The 10,457-nt window shown below is 39.0% G+C and overlaps 1 protein-coding gene across 1 annotated transcript in view; it reads right to left on the minus strand.

Moving 5' to 3' along the window:
- Positions 1 to 9,847, minus strand: part of PRLHR (prolactin releasing hormone receptor) — a 30,704-nt gene extending 20,857 nt beyond the window's left edge. Inside the window, exon 1 of the mRNA XM_014269077.3 lies at positions 9,719 to 9,847. The gene's annotated coding sequence lies outside the window, so the exon portion shown is untranslated. The remainder of the gene's footprint in view (positions 1 to 9,718) is intronic.
- Positions 9,848 to 10,457: the final 610 nt, after the last annotated feature.

The raw sequence follows: 10,457 nt of genomic DNA on the forward strand, positions 1-10,457 counted from the left end.
TGTCACTTTCCAGTCATTCTTTTTAAATTACTATTGAGCAGAGCCAAATTTACATTCAGACAATTTTCCTTTTATCTCCAAAAGCATATTTAAAAAATAATATGTTCCCATTAAAAGAAATGTATTGTTTACAGAATACCCAGCTATAACCCTTTGGATCTGTAGACTATACAGCAAGCACTGACAGAATGAAATGAAAATTGTACAAAAGGCTGATAAAAAGAATCCAGAATCCAGATGTAAAAAAAGCTAAATAAACCTTTTAATTATGACTGCTTTTACTCAATGGGAAAAGTAAGCTTTCAGATATATCTTCGGTTATTTACAAAGGCATAGCAAAATTTCAGGCACGAAATCATAAATAACTAAAGCACACTGAAAAGTGAAAGTGAAAAAGTTCTACAGGTTGGGTTTCACATATATAAAACAACAATCTCTAGCGTGGGACCAGCTCTGGTTAATCTGGAGAAAAATCTTTCCCACTATTAGTTATCCAAGCACTATAGAAATCTGCACTTGACCCGAGGCAGAATGGAAATTATAAGATAATATAATAGACCCTACAGACCCCATAGATAAAAGGCCATGGGATGTCTAAATTGTTCAGTCAAGACCCCTCCATGATTGAAATGAAGTCCTATAGATAAGTGAAGCTGAATTCAGTTTTCCCAAGATCCCTTGTTCCCATCCAGTTCTTTTAATATACTTGTTCAGGTCATTACACAAGGTTCTGTCTATTTATTTACCAAGAAATGGTAAACTCCAGCTCCATCAAGCTTAGAATTGCCCTCCATGAGCCCAAGTCTTCCCTCATCATCCATCATAATAACTAACCAGTTAAATGAAAATAAAAATGCACATTTGAGAAAAAAGAGCTTTGAGACTTGGCCACATCTTTGAAATTCCCAGCCACATCAAGAAAATAGCATCTTTTCCCTTGAAAAAAAATGAAATTTCCAAGTAAAACCACAATACTCTAGGTCTGGGCATTGCAAAACTCTAACAGCTCTCACCATTTCTTACAGAAATAGTTAGGGAGGGGTCTCAACCCCCCATTACAAATCTCTGCAATACTTTTGCTCCATAAAAGAGAACAGAGTATGGAGGATGTTTTGTCCAAATGGCAACAGTTCAAAACAAGAAGAATGACAGGGGAAGGTAGAAGCAATTTATTTTGTTGCATTAATTTTGTAAAAGAGCTGATGTCATGGTCTCATTTTACCACCATGTCAAGTCTTGTTCTTGGGTTCTACAGGCCAAGGATTTTACCAAGACAATATTAAAATGAGGTGGCTATTGATTAATTAAATTTCAATTAAATGCTGCATTGTGGCATATCAACCTGATTGAATTTGAACACGCACACATACCCAAAAAGAAATTATAATCTGTAATGCCTCTCAGTGTTCATGAGTCATAATAAAGAGTTCTCTGCTAAAATAGATGTCCACTAATACACTATGATATTGTGGCAGAGGTTCACAAGGGCTGAATTTATTCCAGTGAGCTGTATCTCCCTGGGGTCTGCCAAATGTGACATTGAGAGAAGGTAGTTAAAAAGAAGCAAAATTCATCTATTGATGTGTTTGGAACCCAAATTTATCAGTCCCTAATCAAATAGGTTTTTCTTAGTTCTGGAGTTTGTTTTTTTCTATTCTCTTAAAGGTAATTTCTTAAAAACTTAATAAGTTTCATGGTTCTATTCTCTGATTAACACACTTGTTTCAATTACTCAGACACTCTTTAACACAATTTATACTGTACACCATGTAACTTCAACCTCAAAAGGGTCGAGAAGGTCACATCTGGATGAGCAGAGTACAATAATTTAGTATAGCCACAGTGCCTGCCCACACAAAACACCCCATTACCAATAGAGTAGTTTCCCTTCTGTCCCATTTTCCTCTGAAATTAATGCTGCTTGACTGCGATGAATCACAGTAGATAGTGCCCCATTATCAGCAAAAGTAGTCTATAATTCATAATAAAGCCATTTTTGACCCACTTGAAATGGTTTTTGCACTTAGTTATTCTTTCCTTTTTCCACATTCAGCATGAGTTGCCTCTATCCAGTCTAGCAGCTTAGTTGCTGTGCACAGACTTATTTCACAGCCCTGAAATTACCCAGTGCTCAAAAGCTACCAAAATGCTGCAGGAGGAAGAAGAGATGAGAGAAGCAGAGATCAGCTGAAAAACATGCTTCATGTCACTGGGGCTTGCAGGAGACATCCACAGGCATTTGTTAAATGTGAGAGAGGAACAAAGCTCTGAGAGCCTGAAATGCAAAGGCTGGGACAGCTGCACGTCCTTGCCATGGAAAAGGCACATCCAAGCTGGGTGAGGGATTTGTAGGCACCAGATTGTCAAACACTTTGTCCATTAAAAGAAGAGAGAGGTCTAGAAGGCTCTGCAGAGGAGTGTCTTTGGTACAAATGAGAGGGCAGAAGAAGGTGTGAGTATTCCCCTAATTTTCAGTACACCAGACTGATAAAGTCTCCCAAGTCATCTACCAGGGCCACAGCCTTGCTGTTTACAGCCACCATCACCCTGAGAGCACAGCTGGAAACAGCCTGAGTCAGCTGCCACAAAGGGCTGCAGCTCAGTGGCTCCCAGAGCCTGAATGTGTGGCAATTATCCAACTGGGGAGTCTAAAATTATTCAGGACATTAACTCCTGCCAAAGAAAGAGTCATCCTGCTGTAAGACTCCTGAGGGGAGGCTCAAGCTGCTTGCAGGGTATTTTTGGCACCTGGCAGGCACAATGTGGTCTGCACTGTCCCCACACATGTTGAGGTGCTTGGAGTCTTCTTTTTTAGTGATCTTCTGTCACTTAAACAACTTAGGGTCCTCATTATCACAGACATCTAATAAGTTGTTCCATAAAGAACAGAATTACCAAATCCTGCTCATATAGATAGAGCTCTTCAATTTCACACACCACAGCAGCTGTCTCAAAACTCATGTCCTTTATGACCTTCTCACCACACTGTTCTCGCTCCCCATTAAAACCTCCAACTGGTGAGGGCTCACTGGCACTGGGAACCTCTCATAGTAAAGTTAATATTAGTGATGCAGATGAAAAGACACTGAATAGCGAACTCTGCTGTGGAACTCATTTGTTAACCAGATTTTTGCCAGGTTTTCTAATCCCAAAGTAACACAATCTGTCACAGGAACTCCCTTCAACTCCAACACACAAATAGCTGGTAAAATTTACAAGTCAAAAAAGTTTGGTGTTGAAAACTTGATATTTCTGCCCAAAATTATGATGCATAATTATTTTATACAGATATTATCCATTATCTATTATCTATCATCTATCATCTATCATCTATCATCTATCATCTATCATCTATCATCTATCATCTATTATCTATGTGTACATGGTTACTACACGTACAGAGTTATAATATCCACACACTTTGAAAAGAGAAAAAAATACAAGTAACTAAACAATAAGTGACGTAGATAATTTTGGGTGGCAAAGAGGCACAGTGGTGAGTCAAAAAAAGGTCTAAGAGAAGGATCATGAAGAGTAATGCAGTTAATGGAATATATAAATTATTATTCATATGCCATATATAAAGTATGACTCACACATGCTTTCAATACTTTCATAATTTGAGCTCATGTCTCATTAGGAATATGATTCAGGTATATAAATGAGACTTCAAAGATTTTAATGTGGGAGGAGAGAAATAGTCCCATAACAGCAGCTTGAAGAGGCAAATTGTGACTATCAAATGAGGTGTGGCAAGGTAATGACAAGCCACCACTGACCAAATCTTCCTGTTCTTTCCCCTTTAATAATGTTGTGATTTTTGGAGTCACAAACTAAGTTTGTGATTAAATTAATTTTAATTTTGTAGTAGAAGAATTGCAGCACTAGATTGATGTATCTACTCCAGCAGCCCATCTCTGGTAGTGACTTTTGGGAGAAGAAAAAGGAGAAGAGAAAAAGCATATGTTGATGTCTTCCCTGTGAAAAACCTTCCAGTGATCAACATTCCATGTTCCTCTAAGGCAATGGTTTAATCCAGAGTGATTTGTTCCATGGGGTTTTCTCCCACAGATTTCTCTGGGTTTTATTCATCCATATCCAAAAAAAAACTACCAAAAACTTGCCATGTTTTCACTTTGCAACTTTGGGTTTTAAGCTGACCACCCGATTGATGACTTTATGGTTTGTTTCCTGGTTCCTGCTTCCTCAAGACCTAACACATAGTTTGTTTGCTACACAAAGTTATCCACTAGGCAACAGGCTTAAAACCAAAGCCATGCAATTAAAATTTGGCACTTTTTTGGTAGGCTTAGTCTCTAAATTCCTGCCTTCTTTCACCAACAGAAAAAGCCAAAAAAACAATTATTCTTGAGCACTGTCAAAGATGCAATTTGAACTCCCAAACAGGAGTGTATAGACCTACATATCAGGCATTTCTGCAGAATTAGAAAAAAATAATGTTTTGATGTTGAAAATTGATCAGCATAACAGATATAACATGAAAAACAGATATCTAGTAGTGAAATTTTAACAAGTTTTTGTTCTCCATCCCTTCCTCAGCAATTTTCTCCTGCCTTCATTAGTTAATTCATTCTGCCTGAAGCAGTAAGCTTCTGATGCTTAAGAAAAAAACAGAAAACCAGTAACTCAAGAGACCCTCAGAAGCTTTGATCATTTGTTCACTCATGCTAACCTACAAATCTTGCCTTTTTTCACTTTGAAAATTCTTACTGTAAATTCCTGTAGGAGTCTCACACTCTGCTGCTGGGGTCCTTCCAGGTGAAATTCTTGTAAACATTTTCAATCTCAGGTTGCTGCAGAGAGTTCTCCAAAGCAGCTGAATGCCACAGAATAAACACATTAACCAGGGAGTCAGAGCTCCTTCTGATCATTAAGATACCAAAGATGGGAATAAGCTCAGCATTTCTGACATGTGATTTCTCTCCCTCTGCAAAAACCAGTAGAAGGCAGCTCTGAAACCGTGTTGAGCTGGAAATTTACCCACCAATGTTAGCCCTGCAATAAATTACCAGGAATCTCATCCAAAATCAATGTCAGTGTTCATTTCTTCATAAAGTGATCACTCATCATTTTTTCTCCAGTAAATTTATTAAGTCATGGTTCAGTAATTAAGAGCATCTTGTATCTATTATTCATCTTTTAAAGATCAGTTGCTAAATCTCAGATGAAAAGAAACTTAATATTTTTGAGAACTCCAGGCATATGATCTGGAAACAATATTGATTTAGTTAGCCTGGTTAGTTTTAATAGCAGTAAATACTACTGGGAAAACACAAAATAAGTTTTAAAAATTTCTTCCTTTTTCAAGTAATAAACTGCATCATTGACCTTTTTGTTCAAGTGCTATCTACATGAGATTCACACATTTCCCAGCAGAGCCACTGCTTCCAAATTAGGCAATTCATTGGAATTTAAACTAATTTGTAATTTAAAACTATTCATAACAGCATTAGGATTATTTTATTTACTGGATGACTGGAAAGTTAATACTGCAATGATGAGTCTCTCAAACTGTTTCCAGAATAATAATCATGCTGCAAAAGCCTGAATATAACTGTCTTAAAATACATTCTCCAACATCTCCAGGATTTATTTGTGATATCAGTCTATTAAAACATCAGATTGAGGCCAATTGAGGAGAGCAGCATTAGGAGTCAGAAATTCCTGTGTTGTCCTTATTATAACTTTGCTTGAACCTCAATAGAGAAAGCTGTCTTGTAAGGTCTTTTAAACATACAGGCACTTACCCCTGCAACCATTAATCACAGTACTTCTGTTCTGAAGTACTAAAAGAACAAGGATCTATTAGTTCTTTATCCTGAGGATGTACAGGAGTGACTTTGCTTGGGAAGCCAGCGCTCCAGATCCTCTCATAAACCCACCCAAACAGCATCTGACCTTTCAAATATGTGTGCTTTGCTAAAGGTTACACATTCTGACCTTCCCGACCCGTCAGTGGAGAGGAATTTGACTGACTCAGCACTTGAATTCCAAATCTTTGAAAATCACCTTCTTTTTTTACTTTTAATCCCCCTGCCAGCTCATGGTGACTGCATGACAAGTGTACAGCTTGATGGAACAGTGGAATAATGGTTTTTGTTGAAAGGGACTTAAAGATCAGCTTGTTCCAACCCCCTGCCTTGGGCAGGAACCAGGAACACCTTCCACCTGACCATCCAACTTGGTGTCGAACATCCCCATCCTTCAATGCCTCCCAGTTCTGGTCCTGTGCTCAGCTATGTTAGAAGCAGGGAAGAACTTTTTCTTTTGACATTATGATCATGTCCAGACCCAAATTTCCAAAAGCCTGTGCTGAGCTAACCATCCAACCAGTTGTAATGTCACAGCTGCCATTAGAGCTCAGAAGTTGTTTTCCTTGGAAATGCAGAATTCCCCTAATAGCAGATCCAGCTGATGGAGCTCCCAGTTCCAGCAATATTCCTGCCCCTCAGGTCACCTGCTGGAAGTGTTTGGGCAGCTGTCCAGTGAGCTGGGCTGGGCAACTGATCTCATTGAAAAATAACAGTGTGAAAAACAAAATTATTAATAAGTGGGGCTGGTTCACAGGCTGTTCTCAAAGCACTGCATCTCTGACTCACTCCAGAGGGGCTGGAGGGGGACAGACCATGACCCTGACACCATCCCTTGTGCAGAAAACATGTGGGTGTATGCAAAGCCACAAAAATCCACAGTGCTCACAGTTCTGGTAGAGGTCTCCAGACTGAAATTCAGAAGATTCTATTAACAGCTCACTGGCTCCCATGAAGAGCTTATTTAACCAGATTTTTTGCCCCCACTGCCCACATTTCAGTGTTCACATATTTATCTTCTCCCTGCATGTATCCTATCCCTACCCAATGGGTCCAGCTAATTTTTGCAACATCCCACATGCACACGTATTTTTCAGCAACTGGCAGCCAGATCCACATGACTCATGCTCAGAAATTATCTTTTCCTACAAAGCTCCAAGGGCACAGAATTCCAGCCGTCTCCTAACAACCGGCCCCGTTGTCAATCCCTCTGGTAAGTGCTTGCTTTAGCCATACATGTGGCAATTATTGGTGATGGAGAAAGAGCCTTTAATGCACAATTCCCAGCTGTGAGCAGAGTGATTCTGCCTCTTGGCTGAGCTTATTGACACTCTGCTTGTTTCCCTCTCCACACCTGGGAATGGAGAAGGAGATGAGGGCTGTGTTAAGGATTCAGCACAGGCTCGATGCTGTTTGCAGCAGAGATTCAGCGAGGCCACAGCAATATTCATCTGGTTCCACGTGACTAAATCACTGTATAGGTAAATAAATATGATCTTCCCAGAGGAAGCATTCTGAAAAGTAGAGGTATTACAGAGCGACTACATCTGCAGGGAGTAAAGTTCTGCCTGTTTATGAGACAACTAAGAAACAGGAAAACCTTTTTTGTGTGTGCATGACACAAAATAATTTCTAATTCTTCTTTCTCCCCCTCTCCTCCCAGCTCATCAGCATCCAGAAATAAGAGGAACACATCTAGGAAGGTTTTTCAGACCCTTTTGTCAGACAACAAATATTTCTTTTTTTCTCCAAGGCATTGTCTTCTCCAAGGCTGTGCAGGACAGCAAGAACTGGTTGTAATTGCAGAGGGAACTATCAGCCATGCAGAATTTCTGTCCTCCCACAGGTCATGGCCACACTGAGCCATGCTGGGCTCTGCACCCACCTTTGATCACACAAAGGGGCCTTCACAAAGGTTGGTGGGGCAACCTCCAGTCAGACATCAAAGGGCACACAGCAATGTCCCATTGAAAAAGTCTTGTCCCATAAGGGAGGAACCAGATTTACCAATATGCAGCCTTGAACAATCAATAGAAGTCCTTTGAACAGTTTGATCTGAAATGCAATGATTGCACTGGATGATTTATTTTTCTAATACTTTACACATTACCCTGTCATCATTATTTCTTTAAGCCCTGGCTGCCCTGTGTAACAATCAGATTTAATGAGTACAATCAGGTATAAAAAGACGTTCATTTCCTCAAAAATGTCACTAAGGATTTAAAGTGTCCTTGAATAAAAATTAAAAAAAAAAAAAAAAAACAAACAGAAAAGTAAATAAAAAGAGGAAGTGATTACACTGAAAACCATTTGCACTTAAAAAATATAGTCCTATTGACGTCCATAGAAATTAAATCAAATGGAGAACACTGAAATGAAAATTACCCTTTCATCTACACAAATTATTGGAAAGCAGTTAGACAAGGTGATTGTTATGCAAATGTAGATCCAATGCAATCACAAGGCCTGGGAGTATTTTCCAAGAAGGCATGTTAACTCTTTGTAACACATTATTTCTGCTTTGTACAGAAGCCCTTGAGTCTGGCTTTTCTAATCATCCCATCTTGAACAGAAATATTTACAGTTATGAGCATTCACACGCAAATACATCTGATGTTTTTCATGAGTTACAAATGTGGTTGATGAAGAAATGGGTGTTAATGTATATAAGGTTTTGTTAAGCATTTAATGGCATATGGCACTTGGATTAAAAAAAACAGAATATACACAAAAGCAATATATTGCAGAAAGTGAGCTCAGATGTAGATGACATATACTTGAGAGAGTTAGCGGTTATCACACCATCTCTGGGGAAAGGTTTATGCAGTTGTATCATAAAATGAATTTTTTTTTATAAGAGTTGAAAGGGATAGGTTTGTACCTATAGGTTTGTACCAACATTTATAGCACCATTGCTGGGTGCTGGATATTTGTGGGGCTATTTGCTCTCTCTCAGTTTCTCCACACCCTCTAAAAAATGCCAGAAAACAAAATACTCTGTAGTTGCTTTTCCTAGAACTCACTGTTATCAGGAAAGCCTCAAGGGACCTCAATGTAAGTGCATGCAAGGGGAGGTTAAAAGGTGAGGATGTTCTAATTCATGCAGACATGATGGGAACATCTGGTAATGGAAGGACTATTAATCAGCAAAAAGCATAATGAGAGCTGAAGGCCAAAGCTGGAGCTGGATAAATTGAAGCTAAAAATAAGGCACAAAACATCAGGTATGGAGTTTATTGGACATTGGAGAAATTTTCTGAGAATATGGGTGTTTTGTTGCTCAAAGTCTTCCTAAATAAGATTTAAGGGCTGGTTGACTTTCTGGAAGAAATTCTGCTCCTCACTAATGGTTTACAGGCTTTAAGTTATGACTGAGGCTGCTTGTGGCATAGACAGCATCCAATTATGCAGAGAAAGCTCCTCTTTCCTGAGGAAAATGCACTCCTGTGGAAGTGAGGAGAGGATAAATTGATGCATTAAGAGTTAAACCCTGCATTGCTGTCTGATGCACATGCCCTTCTTCCTTGCCTGGGACTTGATTGCGCATCTTGCTAAAGAACTTTTACTTCTCTTTAAAGCCATGGGCAGAGATGCTCATGAGCCACATCCTACATCCCTGGGTTACAGGGACATGAATTTCAGATTGGAATAAACGGATCTATGACAACAAAAACCCAGGAGTGAGATTAATTTAAACTACAGGGACAGCATCTGAGCATTTCCTAAACAAAATGCTGCTGTTGGACCAAATATTGACACGTTTAAAAGCTAGACAGAAGGAATCCAAGAGCACTGAGTGTGTTCATTGTACTTGCTAAAGGCAAGCCTCACTCCTCATGCTTTTTAATCAGGCAGCAGTACACAGAATTAAGACACAATTCTCCTACCAGACTGTCTCTTCTCCCTGTGCCTCTGCTTCTGCTCCATCTGTAACTCTTCCCAGCATAAAGAGAAATTGCCACACAGCAGAGGAATGATGCAAATTTTATTTTCAGGTGAGGGAAGGCAAGAATTCCAGCTCCATATGAGCTAAATAAGGGATCTGCTCCCACTCTGAGGGATGATCATGAAAATGCTCCTGCTGCTGACAGCACACTGTGTATCTGACCTACACTGCTGTACCATTATTTTAAATGCAACATATCTGAAACAGCAATGAAAATTATGTGCCAAGTTCAGTTTAGCACTCCAGTTTGGTTTTTGTTTTGTTTCAACACCAGTTGTTAAAAAAAATGTGATTTTTCCAACCCATTGAATTTATTTCTTGAATGCCATCCCAGAGGGGAGTTAGAACTGTGTGAAAGCCTTAAATCCATAGTTAGCCAAAATAAAAGCTCTGTAACATAAAACATGTGCAATTCTTTTTATTAATATTAAAAAATAATTTTTGCTTTCTGTCTGTTGCATACCTGCTCAAATCCCAGGACCTGAACCTTCACGAAGGGGTCCAGAGTCAGTTTTGAGGCTGGAAATAAAAAAAATCTCCTAAAAACTGCCTAGGATGAACTTCATAAGAAAAAACAAAAAGAAAAAAGAAGAAAAAAAAAGAAAAAAAGAGGGGTTTGATTGGAGTAAAACAAAAAAGAATCTACAAAAATTTCATTTTGGGCCATGTTTTGCCCATCT

Source organism: Zonotrichia albicollis, chromosome 7, assembly GCF_047830755.1.
Source record: "Zonotrichia albicollis isolate bZonAlb1 chromosome 7, bZonAlb1.hap1, whole genome shotgun sequence".
NCBI lineage: Eukaryota > Metazoa > Chordata > Aves > Passeriformes > Passerellidae > Zonotrichia > Zonotrichia albicollis.